The 12338-nt window shown below is 47.9% G+C and overlaps 1 protein-coding gene and 1 pseudogene across 1 annotated transcript in view; both read left to right on the top strand.

The window, feature by feature from the left end:
• LOC149333827 (toll-like receptor Tollo) overlaps positions 1-12338 on the top strand; it is an 87353-nt gene that overhangs the window by 37386 nt on the left and 37629 nt on the right. The window lies entirely within an intron of this gene.
• LOC149333828 (uncharacterized) lies at positions 584-1894 on the top strand (annotated as a pseudogene).

Here is a 12338-nt window from a genome sequence, read left to right as displayed (position 1 = left end):
ATCAATTTATGAATAAATGCATGAAACGCTTCCACAGATGTGCAGTTAGACGTGTTTTTAGCTCTGTTCTTAGTACCTAGTATCCCTTTGTACTCCTCTTAGTACCTGCTCTTAGTACCTGGGATTTATACCTGGACGCCTATAGAGTATGCAAAGACTGAATCAGACATGCTATGGACATCCAGCAGCCGATCGTGGCTTACTAGGTTATATCCCCTTTTTCATATCCACTATATTAACCTAGCACTTTAACCTCCTGTTAACCTCCTTAACCTGTTAACCTCCTTAAGCTGTGTATGAAAATGATTTTTTAAGGAGAAAAGTCAGCTTCGGCCAGAGCGACAAGGCACAAGTTATTTTTCGTTACATAACGTGGAGTCAGACACCCATTGCTCAAGCATTTCTTCCAAGCTAAACCGAACATCAGGCCAGGTGCCCATTGGAAAACGATGTGTGCCCGGCGACATTGGGGATCGAACCATGCCTTGTAACGCCTTGTAACTTTTTTCGGCAGCCTTCAAGTGGGATCTGCTCGGAACTCCAATCTGCATCTTGCAGGAAGAGCTCCAGTACCCATCACTAAATGCATCATCCATTTACACCTCTGTTCACGCCAGCAAAACGTCCGCCACTCCTCGTGCCCTGCACGAGAAGCGAAGAAGATCCAGTATGTCAGTTGACTCAAAGCATCGTGGAGTACAACGAGGTTTTGTGGCACGTGGGCCTTGAAATAAGAGAGGAAGAAGGCGTCGGTGATCTGGGCATTGCCAGTCCACCGGGAATTCGGCTCACAGGGCTGTGGTTGCAAGAGCAGAGTGAACGTGAAATCCTCGCTGTTAATATTATCCACGACGTAATCGCGCAGCACCGCTGCATCGTGTCCATAGAGCTAAATTTCGTGCTCGCGATTAACCCACTAGTTCTCAGGATACTTGAAAACAAACGCAGTGTCAGGAACCTGATTATCTCGTACATCCCTTGCATCCCGTACTGGGAAACGAATGTGGTTGAGGTCTTGAGAAAGCTTGCCAGCCCCTCGGGAAAAAATGACGCAGCTTTCCCGCCAAAATGCACGTCCTTGGTCAGTATGCCACCGTTTGAAGCCCCATTGCAACGAAAGAGAACCTTTCTTACTACCCTGGATGTTGGAGCTCTGAAGATGTGCAGTGACTTCGCCCAGCAATTGTTCGACATGCTGCTGCAGAACAACACCGTCAGCGAGTTGACCGTCGGAGCGTCTGTTTTCACGTCGGACAGCTTGGTCCTCCTGGACTGCTTCGCCGTCTACTTGGGTAAGGAAGGCTCTGCGCTCAAGAAGCTGACTATGGTCACGCCCCTCCTCCCCATGAGAGGCCTACAGTCCTTGGTGATGGCCATCCTGGCGGCGAAGACGCTGGAGGAGCTGGTCGTCCACACCGATATCTACTCTATCTCCTGCGCCGAGCAGAACGCCCTCTTCACCGAAATAGTCGCTCGAAACTGCTCCCTGCGGGACCTCAGGGTCACGGGCCCACGACGCCGCGCCTTTCCCTCTATGCCCGACTTACTGAATATTTTCCTCGGAGACGCCGCCGCTAGGATTGATCCCTGGCTCTAAGCGCTACAAAACAATACCGCGCTCTCGACTCTCGCTCTAGACCTCGTGGGGCTTTCGAACGACGAGTGCTGCGCATTCTTCCGTTCCATGGCGCTGAACAACGCCCTGAAGGACGTCTACATTGGCTACCTTCCATCATGGGCTGACATCAAGGACATATGTTTCATCATTCGTGAATCTCGCTTGGCCAAGGCAGTTCACATTGAAGATTACGTCGTGAGTGCCAGAAGCCTGTCGCGTTCCCCCCAGCGGCGTCGGCGACGCCGCGAAACGCAGAAACGGGAGCCTAAGAGCTGAGCTCTGAAATGCGGGATACGCATAGTTGATAGCTTGGCCACACATCCTTAGAGCAACAGCGTCGAATCATGGCATTCGGTTTTGAAGCGCGTGCTAAGAGCTATGTGCTATGAGCATCATAAGGACTGGGAAGCTTGCCTGCCCGCATCTATGTTTGCTCTCTGTTCAGTGCCGCATGAGGCCACGGGCTTCAGTCCGGCGGAGCTGGTTTACGGGTGATCGCGGAGATCTCCCCTTCGGATGTTAAGGGAGACTAGGGAGGGAACCGGCGACGATGCTACCATGGCGGAATATGTGCTGAGCTTGGTTGATCGGTTCCACTCGTGCCAGGAGATGGTAGCGAATAACATAAAGTCCGCGCCGCAAATAGCCAAGTGGTAGTATGGCCGTAGTGCGCGCCAACGAACGTTTGCTGTGGGCGACAAAATGTTGATTTTAGGTGCTTCACGGGCAAACAAGCTCGCTGTTCAGTGCGAAGGGTCAGCCGAAGTAGTTGACACGCTATCCGACGTTAACTATACGGTTAAGATGGCAGGCCGGAGAAAGGAAACGAGGGTTTATCACTCTAATCTCATGAAACCTTACAAGGAACGTGAAGCCATTGTCCACCTTGCACTAAATGAACAGAAAGAAGTGGAGACAGAATTTGTGTTTTCAGGGGGCGAGGCCGAATCACACCCCTTAAAAAACCTGCTCGAGAGGATTCGTGCAGTGGAGAGCGTGAGCGCACAAAAACGGGAAGACCTGGAGAGACTACTGTACGAGTTCCAGGCTGTTTTTTCGGACCAGTCAGGGAGGACTGATTTGATAGAACACGACATTGAACTAATATCACACCAAGCCATTCGCTCTAGCCCGTATCGAGTCTCGCCGCAGCAGAAGGAAATTTTAGCTTGTGAAATAAACGGATGCTAGAGCTGGGAATTATTGTTCCATCAGAAAGTGTATACGCGTCTCCTCTCGTGCTAGTGCAGGTGCCTGGCAAGGATCCGAGACCTTACATTATTTACCACCGGCTAAATATCATAACAAGCGACCAGATGTATTGAATTCCTAATTTATACGAAAGAGTGGAGACTGTTGGCCAGGCAGCCTATGTGTCAACCCTTGACTTAACGCGGGTATCCCGGCAAGTACACCTGATAGAACGAGCGAGCCGTTACGCGGCGTTTATCTCGCCCCTGTCTACTTTCTGACCGTTTTGCTTTGGGCTAAAAAACACCCCCTTTTGCTTGTCCTGCTTAATGGATCGTGTTCTCAGGGGGGGGGGGGGGGGGGGGGGGCGGGAGACTTTGCGCTTCCTCACCTCGATGACATAGCGGTTTTCTCGCACAGCTGGGATGATCATTTGCGTCATTTGTGGGAGGCATTGACCCAGGTACAGAAAGCCTGCCTCACAGACAGGGCGGAGGAGCGCCAGGTTTCAAAAGCTTAGGTGGAATCATTAGGGCATGCTATCGGAGCAGAACGCAAAGGTGCAAGCAAACCAGGAGTAGCGCCGACCAGTGACTAAGACCGATATACGAGCATTCCTAGGTTTAACCGGTTATTATCAGAGCCCTCCACTACGGCGTCTCTCATAGCCTTAGCCGCTTTGGGACGTTAAACCCCATAAACCAAACCAGAAGTATATCCCTAACTACTCGGAAATCGCTAGTCCGCCGACGGACACTCTAAGAAAGGCACAGCCGGTTCGGGTGGTTTGGGACGATGCTAAGGAAAGCTCTTTCAGGGCCTTAAAGGCGGCATTAATAGGGGAACTTGTTCTGAGAGCCCCGCGTATGACCGCCCCTTCGTCCTACAGTGCGATGCTAGAGACAGGGGCGTGGGAGCAGTGTTCAGCCGGAACGACGAGCTTGGAGCAGAGCATCCGGTTTTGTTTGTCAGCCGAAAGTTGACCACAAGGGAACAGGCCGAAAAAGAATGTGCCTGTTTGGTCTGCGCCACCGAGAGACTGAGGTCCTACTTGGCAGGTTCAAGGTTCGCTATAGAAACTGATCACTGCCCGTTAACGTGGCTTGGAAATATGCCACCAAAGAATGGGAGACTTTTACACTGGAGCTAGGGCATCAAGAGCACAACTTCAAGATCGGCTATCGGAAGGGGCGGGAAAAACGGAATGCCGACGGTCTCAGTCGTAGCTTCCCTTTATAATCTTGCGTGAAAAGCACTAATGCTTGAGAAAAACTCCCGTTATTTTTTTTTGTTTCTGCACATGTACCTCATTGCTTTAAACAAGGAGTGGCTCCTTACCAAACTTGAGACGCATGTCTCTCGCTAAAAGAAAAGGAAAAAGACGAACTAGTTTTGATTCAGCCCACTCCGGGCGTGTGCTATAAGCCAGGCCTAAATCACCCAAATTTCCAGCTATGTGACTCAGAATTAAAGACCTGACGGCGTTCAGGGGATGGCCGCGTCCTGCCTTGCCGAAAATAGGGGCTCAGCTCAGATCTGATTGCTAATGTTCCGTTGAGGACCATTGCCAGCTGTGCAGGTCAAGTGGTCTGACTTTGCTACGAGGCCGACTATGACTCTGACGCCCATTGGTGATGCACCGACCAGCCGCAACAACTTCGTGGCGTCTTCTTGGCGGTGGACGGGCTGTTGTGATCGGAGGCCCAGACAGCGGGAACAGACGAGCCAGGCAGGCGCCATCGAGCTACCTTGGCAACAGGCGCTGTTGTTCGGAGAAGACACAAGAAACGTTGGCATGGGGGCGACTTCTGGCGACGGCTACGCCGTGAACAAAGGCATATCTAATCCTTTCCGCCGGTGATGTGGAATGCGGCGCTTCTCCCGCACTGTGCTCTCCCGTGGAGCGGCGGAGGAATCCCGAGAGGCGGCAACAGCGGCGCCAAACCACCGCCCGCTTGCACCTGAGCGGCCCGACAAAGTGGGGATGGACACCGCTAATTCGTCCTTCCTTCCTGAAGAGTTCACCGGTGTGAACCGTCAGAACTCGTTTCCCACGGTAGGGATCGCCGCAGAATGAGCCAACGTCCTTTTGGACCCGGTCGGCCCGTGGTAAACCGCAGTCCTCGACTGCAAGGCGCTAGGATTCCTCCTTGCCGGCACATATTTCTGTGATGTGTGCGTGGTCACCTGGTGAAGGCGGAGCCTATGAAGAGGCTAAAGGACCATTGGACTCTCTACCAGCTACCAAATTCCCTGGCTAGGTGCCTGGGTAATGTCAACTGTATTTAAGGCGCAATCTGGCGTGTTTCAGAGCGCTTCATTTCCGACTTTTGGTCTCTCTGTTTATGTTGCAAATAAGTAAAATATATCTTCAAGTTTACTGCTTCTCCTGAAGGCTTCCCTTGTAGTCTCCCACTTCCTCCTCACGCGGTGAGGACCTCGGTGTCAATCCCCCAGCACATCACCGGTAAATTTCCGGATTTCGAAGGGTTGTATGGACCTTTTCAAAAAGCTTCCAAGACGCTCCCATTTTTGAATCCCCGGTGGGAAAAGCAAGGATGCGGGCGACGCCATGTTGGACTGCAAGAAGTTCGTCGCATTCGTGTGTCTGCGATTGTTTACGTGTGTTTTTGTTGCTTCTCGCCTTGTTTTGGGAGAAAGAAATCCCCGCTTCGATGCTGATACGACCATTTTTTGTGCCCTAGGACTTTGAAGAAGACTTGCGCTTGTGAATATATGAAAAACGGGCCGTTTTGTTCACAGTGAGCAATTGCTCGATAGCACCTGCGCATTCAGCTGTTGACACCCCACCGTCGTGCGCGACGGGGACCCAGCCAACCGGGCTTATTGATATCGGTGGTAAGATGACTGCTTATACAATTTAGTTGCAATAAATATTCACTCCATACGATTTTCTGCATCTTGCTTGGATGATGCAGCTTCCAAGAATGCTCAGCTGCTGACCTTAAAGACGCAGGTTTGATCAAGGCTGCGGCGGTTACAATTCGATGGCGTCTCCAATACGGCGTGTTTCTTACCTTGAGTCGCTTTGAGACGTTTAACCGCAAGCCATCATTTTGGGCTGGCACGATACTGCGTATTGTTTTTTACTTCTAAAGAAGCCGAGAAAGAGAATTTGTGATCTTAAAGTTGCTATACCCGTGACGCTGATTAATTCAGATTATTGTTTCATGCGGGTTATATTTAGGAGAAATGTAAGCGAGTGCATTGAGTGGATGAGCTCCCTGCAGCGTATAATAATCGGCAGTCATGTCACTGTCAATAAGAAAAAAACGCGCTTGCCATTTTGAATCCCAGCAGAGAGCATCATCTAGCGGCAATCAACTTCTGTCGTCGCTTTCAGCTGTAATTAGAAGGGTGTACAGAATCACTATGTTGGATTTCAACAAAGCTATGGCATGGATAACGTGCCCTGTATCGCAGTCCGTCTAGTGAAAAAAGCCTCGCTTTTGGGCAATTTTCATTCCTACCGTCAGGCCATGGGAAGGATAATGGTGCGGTGGGATGCAAAAGTTTGTTTAGGTTTATGGGGTTCAACTTCCCACAGCGACTCGGGCTGTGAGATACGCTGTAGCTGAGGGCTACAGAAATTTCTACAACCTGGGGTTCTTTTACATGCGCTGACATCGCACAGCACATGGGCGCTTTGCTTTGCTTTTCACCTCTGTTGATAAGCGGCGGCCGCGGTCGGGATTCGATCCCGCATCCTTTAGCACAGTCATCTACCTTGTTGAAACAAAGTAGTCGACCATCCTAACCACTGTGGCCTCACAAATGTAGAATAAGAAAGAATTCCGCTTTCAGTTTTTATCTGCGACGGAAACAACACTTCAATTGACAGTCAAGGGGAAAACAATCACACACACCCGCCATGCATGCATTCGTAGTCATTGCTCATAGCGATATGCCAGCTTCCCATGCAGTCCACACAGAATGGGCAACATTGAGTGGTGCGTTACTCTCGCCGCCAGCAAATTACTCTTGGCTTCTTGCCACCTGGTTTGAGACTTTTGACTGAAAGATGCCGCTCCCGGTGTTGAAAATGTGTATAGCATTATGAAATGCATCGACATATTCCATATTATCCAGGTGGTCTTGTGAGTATTTTGCTCAAAAGAAGTGCCTTGCGGTTAATTTAAGAAATAAAAACAAATTACAGACAAGAAAAATAAAATATATGATGTCTCCGTGTCTGCGAAGTTAATTGCAAACAGGACTGCAGGCCGGTGAATTGGCCCTGTCGTTATCTCTTCGTACTCTTAAGGCGGATCTTAAGTGCCCCCGAATTTTCGAATCAAGCGCTCAGTGGTGATAAACAATTTTGAAATCGGGGCCGAATTTTTCTTTTTGATTAAAAGCAACCTTCCGAAGTCAGGATCGTAATAACTTCCTGAACAATTAAACAAAAGTGAAGTCATTTATGTTATCCTATTGGCTAACGTTACGGGGGTGGTGATATCTGTCCAATAAAAACTTTTTTCTACCTTTTCGCTGCCATGACCTTCAAATCTGCGACGAGTGCCTCTAGGTTCAAGTTAGTTGAAAAAGTTCGAAAATTTTCTTGTTTTCCTGTATTAAATGAAAGCAGCATTTTAATTATATGAAAGTACCTCTTCTTAACAGTGCATTCAAGCAAATGTTCCTGGTGATAAAGAACCGAATTCCTTATTCGACTGTGGTATGTGAGATTACCTCGATCTTTGCGACTCTGTGCAAGTATGTTCACTGTGCTATTTTTAAATATGCCCTGTCTACGTACGATCCCCAGGCTGAAAATTTTGTTGTGGAGGCGATGGATGGTTTCTTTTTTAATCTTAAGAAGCGCGAAACATAAAACTATTCTTTCTGTTTTGTTTTTTTTCATAAATGAGACGCTCTACGCGCAGGAAACTTCGCTTACATATGCTTAAAAAAAAGAATTTCAATGATAACGTGCTAACTACGTTCAAAGCATAAAGGGGCGGCGCAAAAGAAAGTGGCTGAGGCTTAACTCAGTTATGCCTGGATGTGCGTAGCGAGAGTTACGGTCAATCTTATTGTTTAGCTCGTTCTTCTTCTGTCTCCGCAGCTCGCTGCCTCCTCCTGGTTTCACTCCGTCGTTGATCCGCGGCCCTGGCACGAGATGCCGAACAAGACGACGAACCATGCTCATCTGAATGCACTCGCCTGGCCGCTTCGTGCTTACGACGCGTCGCGAGGCGTGCGGCTCGTTCTTACTCCGTCTCCTCGGCTCACTGCCTCCTCTTGGTTTCGCTCCGACGAAGAAGCCTGGATTCTTTTAGTCTCTCCGGCTCACTTTCCATATCTGCGACGAATCGCACCAAGCCGCCCCTTCTATATATACAACGCAACGCCGGCTCCTCCTTCTGTTGTTGCAACGCGGTTTCATCGGCTCCTCCACTGACATCAATCATACCTGACGGCGTGGCGAGCGGCGCTGCCAGCTGCGGCGGTTGCTAGGCAACGGCTCAGCTCGCGGTTTGGCCACCGGCCACAGCGAAACGGCGAGAATACGGCCAATGTTGGTCGCTACGAAATTCGGCAGATACGCTTAAGACTGTTGGTCAAATGTTTAGGGGAAACCCCCAAGGTGGAGTAAATTTGTAATAAGGGAGTAATTACTCATTGGCATCCACCCAAGCACAGCCATACGGCTACAAAGGAAAGCTATACAGTTTTCTCAGAAACTTCGTAGTTAAAGAAAAAAAAAGTTATTGATCAATTCGCTCTCGCCCTACCATAAGCTTGCCGTCCCGGTTAGCTCAGTTGGTAGAGCGACTGCTCCGGTGTAGCGGTGGTCCCGGGTTCGAACCCCGGACCAGGACGAATTTTTCTTTAACTACGAAGTTTCTGAGAAAACTGTATAGCTTTCCTTTGTAGCCGTTTGGCTGCGCTTGGGTGGATGCCAATGAGTAATTACTCCCTTATTACGCTTAAGACTGCTTACTTGTGGGAACGCAAATGCGTTACTATCCCTGCCTGCAATGACAGCTACCCACACACACACACACACACACCACCCATAACGCTGTACGACGAACGGTTGCATCATAATTTCATACGAAATTTCATTTTTTAGGCAAAGAAATGGCGCAGCAACTGGCTCACACCTCAGTTGACACCTCAACCGCGCCATAAGGGAAAGGGTAGAGTCCGGCAAACCATACTATTGAAGGTGCATATACCATCGGTTCGAATCCTTGTCTCAAACTGTCCTAGAACTTCACTAGCACATGTGTGTTATATATGTAACAAAAAATCTTACGACACCCAGCGGAATTAGGTAAAACGAACCGTTGCGTCACAGTTTTGGTGCGAATGTTGTCAAGAAAACTGGCTCCACATGAAGCTCGGCCATTGGTGATTATATGTCAATCAATCAAAAACATTTTATTTCAGGGCATTTCCTACGGAGACAAAGCCAAAAGGCTAATATAGCCTGACGAAGTCTCTGCACCCGTTTGGTTCGTACAGCGTCGCAAAACGGTGCACTTCACATAGAAGGAGAAAAAAAGCAAGCAATACTGCACATAAACACAGTTAACGAAAGAAACGATATGCCCAGAAAAACTTCGTAAACATTACCGCGCATTACAGGTATTCAGTGAGCACTGTTGCTGCAGTACGCACTTCGTACAAAACAGAAAAACAGTAAATCAGGGAGAAAAGCTCATAATATAATAAAAACAGTATGGAGCAATCTACATAACGCATACGGTTGCCATAAGGAAAGTCCTGTACATTCTTTTTAATTTAGCAGGGCTATCTGTCCAATTTATTATGCCTTCGCGTTTGTTTAGAGCATTGAATGCTTGGTACGTCAATGACTGTTTACCGTAGTTTGTTCTATCTTTCAGAAGCCACCTTCTGTGATGTCTGAAACCGTGCCGGTGATCAACTGCTACGCCGATATCTTTGTATATGTGTGTGGCGTGTATCTGTAGAATTATTTTATACAAGTATATTTAGTTGGCCGGGATCATGTCATGCTTCACAAATAGCTCCCTAGTGCGTAATTCACGGATATCTCCTGCATAATTATCAAAAATACGTGAACGACGACGTTAACAAGGTAAATCGATGAATGAACTTTATTTGGTTGTCTGAAGTTGCGGTTCTGGCCTTGCTGTGTGCGTCACACGGCCGCTTGATTCCGTCAGTCTATTTTTCTTTAGCTGGAGTTTTGTGTCATCTGCTAGCATGGGCACACTCACACGCCACCGTCGTTTGTGGTAATGGGACTAGTAACGGCTTCGCATTAAAAAAAAACTAGGATAAAACGAGAACTGCTATCTCTATTTGTTGACGAACGGCGGTAGGGGACATCACAAGGATTTCCGGCAGCTTCACTATCGGGAGAAACACGTGGACGACTTTCCGCTTCCTTTGCAGTCGAATGCTGGTTACGTCACCGGCGCAGCCGGTATCTGTGAAATGCTTCCATCACATTTCTCGCCTGTATTCGCCAGGAATCGCAATAGTGCTATTGCAGTGCAGACCATCGGCCCATGCTCCGTAATGAAGCCTAGAATTTAGAAATATTACTCCCACTACTCAGAGTCAGCTACCAAAAACATCTCAAAACGTTCATGCCGTTCTTTTTTCCGTATTAAATAGCTTCTGAGATGTATTAGCGTCTTCCCCACTATTTATCTTTATGTATTTTATTTATATACAGAATACTGCAGACCCTAAGATGGGTCCAAGCAGGAGGGGCAAGAGCACAAAAAAAGAGACGCGGCAGATTACATAGCAAAAAACTAACATAACAGTAATAGAACATATGAAAGAAGCCAACAGCCACAGAAACAAAGGGGCACAGGGGTTTTTTTAGTTTATTTATTTATTTTGTGGTGTTGACCAATTTAGAATATAACTGAATATGTTATCGCTTAAAGCTAATTGATTAGAAAAGCAGAAGAAAAAACAACCACATGCCGCCGGTGGGACCCGAACCCACGACCTCCGAATTACGCGTCCGGTGCTCTACCGCTGAGCTACGGCGACGGCTGTCAAATCTTCTGTTTTCGGGGGTATTTATGTTTACAAGTAACCTAACCTTGAGAGTGTTCACCAGCGCCACCCACGTTCATAAGCGACGGACGTAGAACGTCCTGAGTTACCGCAGGTGTGACGTAGAACTTCATCGAACGGAGAGGGTGGAAGCTGCGTGAGAACCCTCTTATGCTTCCTATGGCATCAAGGCTGCCAGAACCGAGGCCCTCGCTAAGTAATTACGCAAACAAGGGGAGGGGAATGAGGGGCTCGTTATAAATATGAAAGAAGCCAACAGCCACAGAAGTAAAGAACAATGAAAAAAAAACAACTCAGCAATTATCAATAAGCAATTTTGTTAATGGCATCGATGCTGTTTACAACCTCAGGCGGGAGTTCATTCCATTGAGTTATTGTGTGAGGAAGAAATGAGTATTTAAAAGCATTGATTCTAGCGCTGTAAGGTGTTAGTGATTCCGTGTGACGACGTCGTGCTAGTCGCGTTGTGATCGGTTTAAGAAATAAATCTGGGCTCATGGAGAGTTTGTTATTTTTGAGTAGGGAAAGAAATTTCAATCGCTGAGTTTTTCTTCGTTTTTGCAATTTTTGTATGTTGTTTTGTGCCATAAGAGTGGTTGGAGAGTCAGTAGAACGATATTTATTAAAGATGAATCTAACACACTTTCGCTGGATCATTTCCAGTGCCTCAATGTTATGTTTCGTGTAAGGGTCCCAGATGGTGCATGCGTACTCAAGTTTCATTCTGATGATGAATGTGTAGGCTAGAAGCTTTGCACTAGAAGGGGCACCTTTTAATCTATGCCTAAGAAAGCAAAGTTTCCGAAAGGATGACGTACATATGTTGATAGATTTAGAGCATCAATCGGCCTTCGGAATTTTCCTTTCGCTTGGAAGGAGGCTGTGATAGTCTCAGTTGTTCAAGCGGCAGTACGCACTGCTGCCGGAAAGTACAGGCCTACCGTCTTTCAGCCATGACTGGCATTCGAGAAAATCGTTCTGTTGAAACTGTCCTTATCCGTTTCTTGGGCAGTGTAGCTAATAGGTTGGCGTTGTTCATCTTGATTGTAGGCCGACTTTCTACACGGAGAACACTGCATTCTCCTGGGCTGTTTCAAAGCACGCCATCACAAGGGTGTCTCAGTTCGTGATCTATACGTGCAACTGGAGCAGTTGCGCGTTTCGCCTCACAGGCTGGGAGTCAAGGATGTGTGTTTGAACCTACGTGGCATCATGGCAAGTGCATACCGAGCATTAATTAGTACAACATGTTACGCAATTTACCTACAAGAGTCTGGTGCTCTCTGAACTCCTGTATGCCGCTTTCATCTGGAATAGTATCGGCCCCGTTCTTTCTCCACTTATTCCGAATCAGTAAAAGTGGTTCGCTCGAACGCCATGGCTCCTTGTACCTCCCTAATGTTGCCAGTGCGATATCAGTGTTTCAATTCACGTCTCAGCGCTAAACGCTCTGAAAAGTGAATTCCAGAAGAGG

Source organism: Amblyomma mixtum, chromosome 8, assembly GCF_055824585.1.
Source record: "Amblyomma mixtum isolate Tamu chromosome 8, ASM5582458v1, whole genome shotgun sequence".
Lineage (NCBI taxonomy): Eukaryota > Metazoa > Arthropoda > Arachnida > Ixodida > Ixodidae > Amblyomma > Amblyomma mixtum.
Note: the sequence above shows the minus strand (reverse complement) of the source record. Positions and strands in the feature narration are given on the sequence as shown.